Genomic DNA, 14,808 nt, shown 5'->3' on the forward strand with positions numbered 1-14,808 from the left:
TTATAATTGGGATTAAGAGAGATTCTCTCTCCTCGGGTGGCTGAACCTGCAATATCTACACTGTAGAGTCATGGGGTAAGGCCCCTTCTTTTCTGTAGAAAAAGAAGGATGAAGTAAATGTGTGTGTCTATCAGTCCGCCAAGTTTAGTCAAGAAAACAGAAACCACACCAGTTATTTTAACAAAAGATTAATACAGGCATACCTTGTTTTATTGCACTTCGCAGACACTGCCATTTTTTTTTTCAAGTTGAAGGTTTGTAGCAACCCTGCATTGAGCAAGTCTCTTAGTGTTATTTTTCTTCTTTTTTCTTTCTTTAATTTGATTTTATTTATTTTTTTGGTTAAGTTTTTTACTTTAGTTCCAGTATAGTTAACATACAGCATTATAGTAGTTCCAGGCATACAACATAGTGATTCAACACTTCCACATGTCACCCGATGCTCATCACAAGTGCCCTCCTTTATCCCTGTCACCTATTTCACCCACCCCCCCACACCCACCTCCCCTCTGGTAACCAACAGTTTATTCTCTGTAGCTAAGAGTCTGTTTCCTGATTTCTCTTCTTTCTCTTTTTCTCCTTTGCTCATTTGCTTTGTTTCCTAAATTCCACGTATGAGTGAAATCAAATGGTATTTGTCTTTCTCTGACTGACTTATTTCGCCTAGCATAATACTCTCTAGCTCCAACCATGTCACTGAAAATGGCAAGAATTCATTCTTTTTATGGCTGAATAATATTCCATTGTGTGTGTGTATGTGTGTGTGTGTGTGTATATATATATATATCACATCCTTATCCATTCATCAATCAATGGACACTGGGCTGCTTCCATAATTTGTATCAGCACCATTTTTTCCAGCAGCATTTGCTCACTTGGTCTCTGTGTTACATTTGGATAATTCTCACAATATTTCCAAAATTTTCTTTATTCTATTTGCTGTGGTGATCTGTGATCAATAATTACAACTCACTGAAAGATGATAGCATTTTTAGCGATAAAGTATTTTTTATTTACGGTAGTACTTTTTTTAGCATAATGCTATTGCACACTTAATAAACTACAGCATAGTATAAATATAACTTTTATGTGCACTGGGAAGCCAAAAAATGCATTTGACTTACTTTATTGCGATATTTGCTTTATTGTGGTAGGCTGGAACTGAACCTGCAAGATCTCCAAGGTCTGCCTGTAATGAGCATTGGCTAAAAGATATCTGGAGGCTCTAGAGGCAAAAAGGGAACGCTGAAATCAGATGACGAGAATAATGTCGGGAAGTAGCTGACATCCTTAGGGCTGAGGGAACAAATGGAAGAAGTTGAATTATCAGAACCTACAAGTTTGGAAGAGGGCCGTGCATAGCTGTGACTCAGACCTCTAAAGGGGGATTGTCCTGTTAGTGCTGGTGCCTCTAGAATTCACGAGAAGTCTCCATGGGCTGACCTCAGGGAGAGGGCACTAGCTGTCTGGCACTGATATCTCTGAGCGGTCACCATGAGGCAGGTTACAGGTGTGCAAAACAAAGCTAGAAACTGGAACTACTGGACCCAGCTGGGTGCTGGGGTAAAAACAGCCCAGAGCAGCAAGCCACCTGGCAGGGCCAAGCTCCTTCCCCCGCGGACTCTAGCAATCCCTGCCTTTGACAGAGCCTGACATGGCAGCAAAGCAGAAATGTGACTTGCAGAGACTCAACCCCAGCATCACAAAGAAGAGGGGAGAGGAGAGCTTGGTGCCAGGAGACAAAAACTTAAAGGCCAGGACACATCAACCTTGATTCACCTCCTGGTCACTCCCCAGCTCTTGGACGGGGGTTTCTCAATCACAACACTGTTGACATTTGGGACCAGAAAATTCTTTTTTCTTTTTTTCTTTTAAGATTTATTTGTTTGAAAGAGCGAGAATGAGAGAGAGAGAGAGAGTACATGAGAGAGGGGAGGGTTAGAGGGAGAAGCAGGCTCCTCGCTGAGCAGGGAGCCCGATGCAAGACTCGATCCAGGGACTCCAGGATCATGACCTGAGCCAAAGGCTGTCACTTAACCAACTGAGCCACCCAGGCATCCCCAGAAAATTCTTTGTTGTGGGGCTGTTCTGGGGTTCGTAGGATGTTGAATGGCATCTCTTGCTTCTACCCACTAGATGCCAGTACCACCTCTATAGTTGTGACAACGAAAAATATCTCTAGACATTGCCAAATATCCCCCGAAGGGCAAAACCACCCCCATTAGATAACCACCGGGCTAAGTTCTTTGCTTGTGTTCTCTGAGGCACCGTGTCCTTTTAACAATCCTCTTTTTCTCCTTAAGCTATTTTGATTTAGCTCTTATTGCCTGCATCACGGGGAGTCCTTAAAGCTATCCTAACACGTATTGAGCTCTCTGAATATATCCCAGGCCCTGTGCTAAGTACTTATAGGCATCATCTACTTTTAATCTCCCAACAATCATGTGAAGTAGGTATAAGTTTTTGTCCTTGTTTCACAGAAGAAGAAACTGAAGGTGTGAGAGGAAACGTGTCTTCAGTCACAGAGTGGGGTGGGTACTTTGTGACCATGAGGCTCTATCACAGTGTGTCATCACTCATCAGTGTGACAGGGAGCCACACTCTTGCTCCAGGCCCATTGCTAATATTGGGCTGAACCATATGAAATTGTCACCCATATGGTCCAGAAGAGGTCAGGTACCAGCAACTTCATCCAAATTCAATGAGTTCAAATGAGTATCTCCTACCCCGTGCTAGGAATTCCCATTCCCATCTACAGATCTTACCTGTCCTTCAAGCCCATTTCCATTTTTCCATCCTCCGTGGATCTTCTTGCAGGGCTCCCGCTGAGGGAGATGTACTGGTTTGCTAGGGCTGCCTGGACAAAGGACCATTGGCTGGGTGGCTTAAGCAATAGAATTTTATGTTCTCATGGTTCTAGAGGCTGGAGGTCCGAGAAGAAGAAGTCAGCAGAGTTGGTTCTTCTGAAGCTTCTCTCTCTCTCCTTGGCTTGTGGGTGGCTATCTTCCCACCCAACCACCCACCAGTGTCTTCACCTGGCCTTTCCCTGTGCCTCAATGTCTGTGCCCTAATTTCCTCTTCGTACTGAATTACAGCCCACCTGTATGACCTCATTTTGTCTTAATTACCACTTTAAAGGCCCTATCTCTGAACAGGGTCACATTCTGAGGTACAAGATATAAAGGTTTCAACAAATGAACTTGGTGTGGGACACAACTCAGCCCGTAAACAGGAGATCTCTCCCTCCTGGAACCACCTCCCACTCACTGTGAGATTCACTTGTCTCTCAAGCATGTCTATCTTATGTGGCCTTATGTTTTGCTTCACATATGTGTGCATCACTGGCCCCTTCAAGAAGTCCATATGCTTATTAAAAGCACTTCTTTCTTCAAACCCACCACAGTGCTGGGCACGCATCAATAAGATATTATACAAAGTCATCATAGTTTGAATATTCATGCTGTATTAAAGCAGGAACACTGAGGGTAAAAAATCCAAAAATCTCTTCCAGCTTAAAGATCCTATGGCTCACTGTTCTTTAAAACCAATTTTTATGCAGTTAAAACACACTTTGAGGTCTCTTGAAAATCTTTATTATCACCTTAATTTTCTTCATGATGAGCCAGCACCAATGCTATCAAGAACTGAGCTTTAAAAACACTTGAAACTGATTTTGCCTGCTGGAGGCCCTCGAGATTTTCAGTTCAAACTGCTGATGAAGTAAACATGGGCTCCAAGACTGGGTGAGGGGAGAGAAAAATATCAAGACCTAAACAGAATATGTAAATATGTAAATATGTCTGCAAACCCCAACCCACAGGCCAGCTACAAATAGAGCTCCAGCATGACCACTCTCTTACTTCAGCAAGAGTGACTTTGAAGAGTGGCTGATGGATGTCCTTGCTTGGAAAGAAAGCACAAGTTTATGGAATAAATGTAAATATATTCATTCGAGGGAGTTCTTTTCAGATTCACATTGGCTTTTGGCTCTGGTCCATCACATGTCTGGACACAGAAGGATTTAGGGCTCTGTGCTCAGAACAGTCATTGTTTCTTCTAGAATATGCAAAAATGTCTGACTTATCACATGTTTATTTGACTGGAGAATATGATGAACAGCCCCCAAACCATTTCCTTGATGAATTGCCCCCGTGTGTGGTTTTATTAACCATAATTTTTGCGTTTGTTCATTTGCCTTCTTTCAGCAAGTATTTATTGGGTGGCTGCTCTGTGCTGGCTTATGATAGGACTCAGTTGCACTGCACTGTTGTCAGCTACTTTGGGTCTAGGGTGAGCCACAAGATGTAGGGAGGTTTTAGGAGTGGTGGTTAAAAGTGGATCCTGGGGCCAGACGGCCTGGGCTCCAAACAGACTCCAACACCTGTGGGCTCCATGGGTCTACACAACCTTGCCTGCACCTCATTTATAACACAAGGATAACAATTTGACTTAACTACGTGGGTTGTTGTGACAATAAATTTATGTAAGGCATATGAATTACTCTTTGTAGTTCCTGGCACATTGTAAGAACTAAGAACTAATTAGCTGCTATTGCTATGACTGTTCGTCAATAATATTTTTGAAATTTATTTTGTTGGTATTTTCTGTTACTCTCCCTCTTTTCCTCTTTCGGCCATTACCATTACAAACTACTGCTTTGGGGAGAAGTTGCAGCAGCAGAAGGAAATGAAAAGGCTTTGAGGCAAAAAGAGCTTATGGTGAGTTCAACAGCCTTCTACCTTGTGAAGGGAAATTCTTCCCTCAGTGTGGGGAAGGGTGGCCAAGACGTTCTCAGAGCCTGAGAAAGAGGAACGCCTGTGCCTTAGGGTGGAGGGTGGGGATGATCCAGAGGGTATGGTGCATGACAAGAACACACACACAATAGATTTAGGGGGGCTTAAGAGCAGCTACCACATGCCCTATAGAGGCCAGAGGTAGACAAGGTGTTGGTCAGCCTCTCAAATCTTCCTGGGGCAGAGCAGGGTGGGTGGGCTGGGAGAGAAGAATGAATCTTTGTGCAAAGCACTAGCTATAAGGACACAGAAGGTCTGACTTCAAGGAGCCTTCCAGACAAGACTCTTCAGAGCAATGTGTTGGGGTCCTTCGTGGACAGTAATGGAAGATGAGATGCCCCCTTCCCTGCCCAACAACCCAATACTGCAGCACAAAATAGGACCCCAAGAACCTAGATGCAGTCATGGTGGGGGGAAGGAGGGAAATGAACAGGGGGAACTTGCAACAATTATCATCATTATTGAAAGTTTTTGAGGGCAGAGACTATTACTGTATACCCATAGTGTGCTGCAAGGGCCTGCTACATTGTTAGGAGCTCAATGACATTTATATTTGAAAAGCAGGTACTGAATTAGATGCTAGGGTTGTATAGATAAGAAAGCATGATCCTTGTTTTCAGGAACACACACACACACACACACACGCACGTACACACACACACACACACACACACTATGGCAAAGGTCTAACAGAGTTCAATGAAAGCACAGTGGAAAGAGTCCCTGGACCTGATTGCAAAGCTTCACAGAGAGGGAATGTTGCCCCTAACTTACGCAAGGGCATCCCCAGCAGAAAGAGTAAATGAAAAGGCAGGGGGCAGCATGGTATGTTTGAGGGGTGACCGAGGATCAGACAGAACCAAAGCCAGCTGACATTTTACTTGCTGTCAATGTGAAGCGGACACAACAAAGAGCAAGATGCCCCAAAGGGCTCTTCAGCAGGTTCTTGCTCTGTTAAAATTTAAAGCCTTCTCTAAAGGTACTGACTTTTCAGGCAAGTCCCTCCTAAAACAAGGGATTTTTCTCAACAAATGACTTTGGAAGCAAGAAGGTTAGAGCCTGGAGCCTGGACAAATGGATACTGGTTCTGGCTCCACCACTTACTAGCTCTGTGATTTTGACCAAGTAATTTAACCTCCTCCTGCCTCTGAAACAGATTGCTCATCTATTACCTGAGACTGAACAGAAAAACTGCAAAGCTTGCCTGAGATTTCATTTTGGTGTTGTTCAGAGTGGGTCTGAACAGCGGGTTTGAAGAGGCAATGGAGGGATGGAGTAGAGTTGCTCTCAATAGAAAGCACCTCATCGGGTCCTACATGCTCACTCAACCTGTTAGAATAAGTCCATAAGCCTTGAGGCAGGAAAAGGCAGAATGTACTAGAAAGGCTGAAGGGAGACCAGGAGAGATTGGTGAATTAAAGTTTACTTCAATTACTTTGTACCAGGCATTATTAGGGAGGACTGAGAAATATAGACCCACAAGCCAGTTACAATTCTTAAGAAAAATCACAATCATACATGGGAGAAAAGTCTATGGAAACCAGCAGCGATGTTGCAACGGGCTGCCTGTGTACCAGACTTTGAGAACAAGTAGATGGGAACGTTCCCCTCATCTGCCTTAGGGGAAGCGGTGACAGGGAGCCCCGTCAAGGAGATGGTATTTGGATTGGATCTTGAAGACTCTTTCACAGATGTGAAATAAAGAGAAGACTGTTTACAATCAAGCGTTAAATAATATTTTAGTAGATATTTAGCCCTAAGGTATGACAGTAATCTGATAAAACACGAGTGATTCATCATTTAGAAGAAATTCCTGTATATTATGGCTTTTTTTCTTCTTCTTTGTTTTAGTGCCACATGTTGTTTTTTTTTTTTTTTGTGGAAAATTGTTTTCTGGTGTTCAGTGGGCATTTGTTCTCTGCCTCAGTGAAGAATATTACACACTGCCTTCTATCTAAATTAGGAAATCTGAATCTAGTTCTTGCTTCCAATTGGGAGCTGGTAGTTGAATAGAATAGAAATAGCAGTAGAAACTGCTAGAAGAAGTGGAGAAAGATCAGAGGAAGTGCTTTGGGCTTGTAGTAGGGGCAAAAAGTATTTCACCTCAGTGCCTGACCCTCACCAAAGCCTTCCATCTGTCAGTCATCCTACAGTATGGGGAAGAAGGGCAAAGAAGGAAAAGGGGAGAAGAGAGAACTAGGCAGGTATGGTGGGTAGCAGTTGAGTGGCTAGATCTGGAGCTAGCCAGTCTGGGCTCAAATATTGCCTCTTCTCTTCACCAATTATGTGACCTTGGGTAGACTACTTCCTAACTGAATATTCAAACTCCCTCCTCTTCTGGATAATGGTGACAATAATGGAACCTACAGCTGAGCCTTTTGGCAAGATTAAACAAATCATATACCCAAAACAGATATAACCCTTTTTCTGGTTGAAAGGGGTTGGGCAGGACCAGAGGATTATCTATGGTATCATCTCCATCCCACTGGCCTCTGTAACTGGCTGGGGGATGGACTTCTGACACAAATGGCCCAGAATCTTAGTGAGGTCTTCCTACTGTACTGAACTCTCCTCTTACAGCTCAGACCAATGTACTCCTGGGATGGACAGCTGCTGTGTCCCTCCCAATGGAGATGGAGAAGGCCGGTCTGGGGTTGTAGAGGATGAAGCCAGTTGAACAGGCAGAATAAAGTAGCATATGCTGGATCCAGACCCTGAGGTCCCTCGGGATTCCATAGGTTCTCGGTATTTCTTTGTATTTGGAGTTCTATCCCCATCATTCTTACAATAAACTCCCTTGTCACTACAGCCAGTGTGAACTTGGAGGAAGTCAGACCTGAAGAGTCTTGGCTGATGCACAGGGGCAAAGGAAGGAACCAAAACAGACAGGAGAGGCCCCCAAGTAGCTTGACTTTGCTTAGAAGAGGACCAGGTAAGTGAAGCCCCCATAGTGGGGAGTGAAACAACATTCCCAAACCTCTCATGCTGATCACCAAGGAGACCAAGAGGTTGAGGTTGCTGGCTAGCTTTCCATAAAGGGCTCATAAGCCTATTCTACTTTAAGCTTTTTAGAGTGACAGAGCCTATTTTTAATCCTGGATTCAAAATTTCTATCCCAGGAAGTCTTTCTCTATTGCTATGCTGTCTTTGGCTACTTGTTCTGAGGACTAAAGTTGGTTGTGGTCATGATGTAGTTTTCCTAATGAATCAAATATAGAACAATGATCTCATGACCCCTATATTTTGGTTGTAGTTAAACCTTGATTGAGTTAGTTCATGCTGTGTGTATATCAAATGTATTATACAAAAGCAGAGTGAAGTATTAAAATAATTCTTGAGAAACCTTTGTTTCTTAAACGTAATGTTATCCATTACGCTTAATTTAACGAAAACTAGTAAAGATGTAGTTTCAGTTAATGCCCCTTGTGACTTAGTCTCATATGCCTTGTCTTTTGAAACCAAGAAATGCATTTGCAGTAGCAAGAAGATTTGCTTTTATAGGACCTCAGGTTCTTTTTGTTCAATCTTCCTTAAGTCAGGAAACTTCAGGCCACCAAAAGGACAAATGATCTCAGCCCAGAAGAGACCTAATCTACCACACCAACTTAGCAATGAGGGAACCACCCTAAAGACATGCACTCAGGACTCAAGAGAGAGACAGGCATCACAGTGCCCAGCTGTGGGTGCTGGGGAGGGAGTATGAAGTATGTACAAGCTAAATGAGGCCATTAAGCCCATCAAGCCCATCTGCCCCCCACAGTCAAGACAAGGGAAATAGGTATTTAGTCTGGCCATCTATAAATACTATCAGGTTGAATTTTGAAAGAGTATGGCATGGGTGTCTTTCTGTGCAATGCAATTTTTAACATTAAAAACAGGTACCATTCTCATGTCATTAAAATTACAAAGAAAAGAAAGAAAGAAAGAAAGAAAGAAAGAAAGAAAGAAAGAAAGAAAGAAAGAAAGAAAGAAAGAAAGAAAGAAAGAAAAGTCTACTTCTGTTGTGTTGGTATACTCTCATAAGGATGGGGACAGGTAAATTACTTCAGGACTAAAATTAATTACTTGGGGACTAAAAATATGAATTTCATCCATGCAGGAAAGTAACCATTTAGTGATGGAAGTTTTAACCTTGTTAATGCTACTTTTTTAGTTTTAAGGGTGAAAATAAGGCTAAGTTGTTGAAAATAAAGATCTGAGTAAAGTAAAAGGAAGCTTTGTTACTCCCTCTGTTGCCTTGGACCCTGTCTGGGAGAAGTGCAAGAGTCCCTGCTGGCTTGGCCACTGTCGCAGGCAGATACACTGGGGTGATGAAAGGAAGGGGCAGGAGGTGAAGGACAGCATGGCTTAGATTCAGATAAAGGAGATAAGGAGTATTTGAGACAGGGAAGAGATGGGGCCAGCCACTCTGGTTTAAGAAATAGCTGATGTTGAGTTTTTTGGGATTTCCTCCGCTGTTTCTTGGAGACTTCTCTAAAGACGTTACCATGTTATCTGCATATCAGTGCTCTGTTGGGTGCCAAGATGGATCCTGAGGGGCCTCGTTCTATCTGGTGACACTTGCATTTCCTAGATCTTGATTGATTACACAGGGTATTTGAATTCCCTCTTAGTTAACTGTCATCATTAATAGTCATTTCCCAGAATACATTTGTGTGATCTTGTAGGGGACAGCATCTCAGATAAATCTGAAAACATATGAGCACCTCATTTCTTTCTTTTTTTTTTAAAGATTTTATTTATTATTTATTTGACAGAGAGAGAACACAAGCAGGGGGGAGTGGCAGGCAGAGGGAGAAGCAGATTCCCTGCTGAGCAAGGAGCCCGATGCGGGACTTGATCTTAGGCCCCTGAGATCATGACCTGAGCAGAAGGTAGATGCTTAACTGACTAACCGACTGAGCCACCCAGGCACCCCGACAACCTCATTTCAAATATTGCCTGCCCTAGTCAAGGAAACCAGATATAAACTCAAACATGCCTGGTTTTACTCTAATCTTCGTAAGCTAATTAACTATGTCTTCCTGGAAACCAAAGCCAAATTGCCAGCTGAGAGTTTGCTTTAAAATGACAAGAGACTGCTTGATTGTTCAAAAACAGGAAACTTGATACACCTTATACTGAAGTGTGATAAAGTAAATTTGCTCAGTAAAGAAAGAAGGCCAGAGAGAGCTAGAAATGAAAAGACAAATCCATATCCACAAAACTGGCATCCATGCCCAGGCTGCTACTTTTCATCTAAATTCATTTCCTTAAAGCTCATGACCATGTATGCTGGGCTTTACTATTTATTTTGACTTTGTCTTTTATCCGGGTCATATATTTTAATACTCAAGCAAATCACATATACTGAGAAAAGACCAGAGGAGAATTGTTAAATGTTATGACTTTTAAAGCTAATAGAATTATGTTATTATATTGAAACTACTAAAGAGTTATAATGAGATTTAAAATATGGGCAATTTTAATGCTTTCATACTTGCAGTTGTGGGATTCAGACATCAATAATGTGAAATACACTGTGTAAACGGCATTTTAGCCCATTGGGTATGAGAACGAATTTGCCTGGGAGGGAGAAGCTCTGTTGTTTGGGAGAAAGGGTAAAGTAGGCCAAGGAGAGCTTGGGTGTGAGCTGTATTCCCTTGCCCAGGGAGTGGAAACCCCTGGAGACAAGGAAAACCTGATTGGAGGATGTTTATCAAGGGGTAACCTGTGGTTTGAGGTCACCGAGATAAATCGTGAATTTTATCAACAAAAAAGAGTATCTGGCCTCATTTTCTGAGCTTAAAAGTAAATGTGCATAAACATCACCTGAGAAAGTTAAATTATTAAAATGCAAATTCCCTGGTGGCACCCCACCCCCCACCCCAGATTCCAATCCAGTCAATTTTAGGTGACTTCAAATAATCTGAATTCAAAACAAGCATCCCCATTCCCCACCCATTTCAGCGGGATGAGGCAGGGGCTCTGAGGCTTCCTTTCCGGAGACACTGAATTCTTTCATAAAGGCCACACAATGGGACCGATGTCCAGATTAGTCATATAAAAATGGATTATTATATGATTACACCCATTGGCCATTCTAATGATTTAGCTCTTCCACACTTGATCAGCGAGTGAGAGAATAGAAAAAAAGGGTGGTGTGAAAGAGATTTGCTGTGACGTGGGCCCTCAAAACACTGTGTTAATGACCTTAAAATATTGTTAGGGGCTCTGGAGTACAGCTACTGTTTGATTTCCCAAAGTAGATTTTTTTTTTTCTACTTCTCTTTCTAGTGCCCAAAGAGGTTCCTGGGATCCGTCTCTTCACAAGTCTTGCTTCTAAAAAAAATCTCTCCTCCAAACCCTGCCCCCATGATCTGCCTCATTCTTTTTCCTGTTCTGCACTGAGAATGGGGTGTGTCCTTGCTTCGAAGCACCAGCTTTCCTGCCTCTTCTTTAATATGTGTCAATTCCTTTCAAGGAAGACCGGGCTTCCACACCTCCCTAACCTCCTCCTCTGAGTTGTCATTTTCACAAAACACGCCAGTGCTGCCTTAGAAAATTATTCAGAACAATGTTCTGTTGACATCAAAGGATGTTCCGACTTTCCCTGTGAGCTTTAAATCCACTGAGGATGAACTTAATACTCATTTTTGGCTTATTGCGCTGAACGAAGGAAACAAAGACAGTGGTGAAGTGGCGTGGAGCCTCTCTGATCAATTACATGTTCATGACTTAAACACATTTCTTAGTCTAAAAGGGCAAAACGACCTGGAGCCCCTTATGAAATGACGGACATTGAATCCCCTTGGGCAATCTGGCCAAGAATATGTTCTAATCATCTATTTCTGTGACAGTGAGTTGAAGAATCTTTGCTTTATTGTGAAAACAACTGGCTGAGGCTACTGAGTTCCTGACAACCATTCTGGAGTACTAAGTAAGCTGACCAAGGGTGTCCTTGAGGCCAGTGACCTGGCCAGCTCTTAAATCCTGAAGTTCCTGGTAGTTTGTACACCAATTCATAACACCTTCTCATCTTGGAAAGTCTCACACACACACACACACACACACACACACACACACACACACACGTATTTTTAGAGCATCTCTGAAGTATAAGAAGATGATTTCCATTAAGTATTTAAGATCTTGCCCATCTCACCACTGAGAAAATCCCATCTTTGTCACATTTGGAGATAAGTTTTTACATCAACAAATTATTAAGTTAGCTTGTTTCTGCAGTAACGGGACACATCAATAAATAAAAACCAATGATGAGAACGAGGAAGCAAAAGCCACATTTTAAGAGTAGTTTCAGAATACTGTAATTTATGTAGAAATCAGACAAAAAAAATGAGAAAATATCCAAGCTTGGCAACCCACTTAGAAAGTCTATAATACTTAACTCTCAGCTCTCCCAAATATCCATTTTATTTTGATATTAAGAAACTGAAGTTTCAAAAGTGATATATATGTGCATTTCACCATATATATGTAATCTATGTCTTCGGGGCCGGGCTTCCTGAGTTCCAATCCTGGCTACACCATAAAGGCTGTGCAATCTTAGATAAGTTACTCTCTGTGCCTCCCTTTCTTTCCTCTATAAGGTACCTACTTTACAGAAATGTTGTGAGGACTGAATGAGCTAATTTATATAAAATGCCTGGTACCTAATAACCAACCAATAGTTAACCAAGATTATTTTGTGTTAATGGTGTGGGAATCAGGTACAGAGGAAGACAGAAGCTCTGCCCTCTTGGGATTTACAATCAAATAGAAGAGACCTATGTTAACTAGTCACATAATAATTATTTCTAGAACTTTCATTTGTGCTGTGAAAGAAAAAATGTCTTAGAGTGCTGTGATCATGGTCAATGAAGGAACCATGAGGGATAAGAGAGATGTCCCCAGTGAGGTGATTTTAGACTGAAGCTTAAGGAAAAGAAAGAAGATTTCCCCAAGGAGAAGGATCAGCCTATGGGGAAGGGCTTGGGTACACAGAGAAAGCAGTAATGGTATGAGAGGAAGAGAGAGGCACATTCATATGGAAGGACAACCCTCTACCTGTAGGATGAGCCTTGGGGATGAGTCCTGTCAACTTCAAAGAAGAAGTTTCGTCTTGTAGCCGAGAATCAGGATGGGGGCAAACTCCTATAGCAAAATAAGCTCAAACTTGAGTGTAGAGGACAAAGAGAAATAGGAAAGAGTCAGTAAGATCTTTGGGAAGACATTAATCTTCACAGGGAGAAATGTGGGGGTTTTTTTGAGGTTTTTTTTGTTTTGTTCTTTTGTTTTCTTTTTTGCTTGTTTTTGGTGTGTCTGTTTTGTAGATTCGTGGAGAAAACTACAAAATGCAGTCCAGATGTTCTTCTTTCCCAACTTTGAGGATCTGAAGCTGATCTTTCTCTCTACCCAGGAGCAGAGAAGCCAATGATGTTCACTCACCGCAGACCCTGGAAGTCCTCAAAAATAAACCCAAGGATATGGGACCTTGCTGACTCCTGAGGGAGGTCGGCATTCCCAAGAAAATGAGGGGGCAGAGATTTCAGTAAGAGAGAAGAGTATAGCAGAAAAGCAGAGGAAGAGGGAACAAGAACAGTGTTAGGGCTTGTATGGGGGCTACACCCTGGAGGTCTGGGCAGGATGCGACCTTGCTTTTTGATTGGACTACGGGAATGAGGAGCCCGGAGTAGAAAAGTAAGTCAGAATTCTCAGTATTACATCTTTCTCCAGTGTTGACTCTATTTGGATTTATTACCAAAGTCCTTGTGTGATGAATGACTTTGGCTTTTCCAGGTTCTTGCTTCTAGAACAGAGGACAAAGGGATATCCAGAATAGAGAAGAGAATCATCATGGGCAAGTACAAGAGACACTTTCCTCATGAGCTATATCAGGGGCAAAGGGTCCATCTGTAGATAGTACTTGGCTGGAATAACCATATGTTTACTCCCAAATGTCCCAAATGTGAATGTGCTTGTAGGGTTCCCTCTGCATGGTCACCCTTCTGCCTACCATCCCACCCTCTTGGCTACCTTCCATCCCTTAAACTCACCATGTTCTGTTAGTCACAGGGCCTTTGCATCAACTGTTTGCTCTGGCTGGAATAATACTCCCTCCATCTATCATCTAGTTAACTCCTCCTCAGACTTTCTAAAACCTCGGCTCAAATTTCTCTTACTCCAAACAGGCTCACCTGACCTCCCTAACTGGTCAATCCTCTTCTATGGCTGAACATCCCCTTCTCTGGACATTCATCAGAGTTATCATTTCATAGTGTTCATAGGATTGTTTGGTCACTGTCCCTTTCTTCCATAAGACTCTAAGTTCTCTGAGGGCAAGAACCACATTTGTTCTTTAGGCAAACTATCTTCCACAGCAAAGCACAGTGTCTGGCATTTAGTCCCGATTTCAGTAAGTACTCACCTCATGGATGAGAAGAGTGGTCTTCACTGGCCGTGTGATGATGTGGTGTGTGTGAGGGTGAGGGTGCTGCTGGCCAAGTCCCTGTACCCTGTGGGGAGCACCATCATAGCAGTCACAGGACTGGCTCTTCTCCTGGCCTCCCGCTGGCAGTGGGGGTGCCAGTAGGGATGGGAGCCAGGCTCCAAAAACTCCAGTGTCCCTTTAAGTGATTTACCCATTCCTTTAAAAAAGCTTTCTGAGGCAATTTTAGCAGCTGATTATTGTGGGTTGGCTGTGGTTCAGTAATTTTCCTGAAAGACAAGGGCTCTGGGCCATTTCCCTGTGAAGAGGCAATCCCATCCCTCTTGGATAAGAGCACATTGTCTATTCACAAGGGGCCTTCAGAGCTCTGCTTCTTGGGGGAGAGTCCAGGAGATGCAACAGCTGCAGACTCAGTGCTCCCGGGGTGCCAAAGGTCAAAAGGTCAAGGGTCACTTTTGGTTGAAGGATACCCAATCCATGAAGTCTAGCCAAATAATTGTCCCCTTCTCAACTCCTAACCCCAGCTTCCTGCCCAGGCTGTGGGTGCTGCTTGCTTCTGAGGTTGCACATGGTACAATTTATGGCATA

General features: G+C 42.8%; 1 long non-coding RNA gene across 1 annotated transcript; it reads right to left on the reverse strand.

Moving 5' to 3' along the window:
• Window positions 1-1,169: 1,169 nt before the first annotated feature.
• Window positions 1,170-13,962, reverse strand: LOC113919236. Its single transcript, XR_003518903.1, has 3 exons — window positions 13,829-13,962; window positions 2,766-2,923; window positions 1,170-1,296 (listed from the first exon to the last, which is right to left on the reverse strand). It is a non-coding gene; the product is annotated as an uncharacterized LOC113919236 (long non-coding RNA).
• Between the last annotated feature and the right edge of the window lie 846 nt (window positions 13,963-14,808).

Source organism: Zalophus californianus, chromosome 3 (genome assembly GCF_009762305.2).
Source record: "Zalophus californianus isolate mZalCal1 chromosome 3, mZalCal1.pri.v2, whole genome shotgun sequence".
NCBI classification, from domain to species: Eukaryota; Metazoa; Chordata; class Mammalia; order Carnivora; family Otariidae; genus Zalophus; species Zalophus californianus.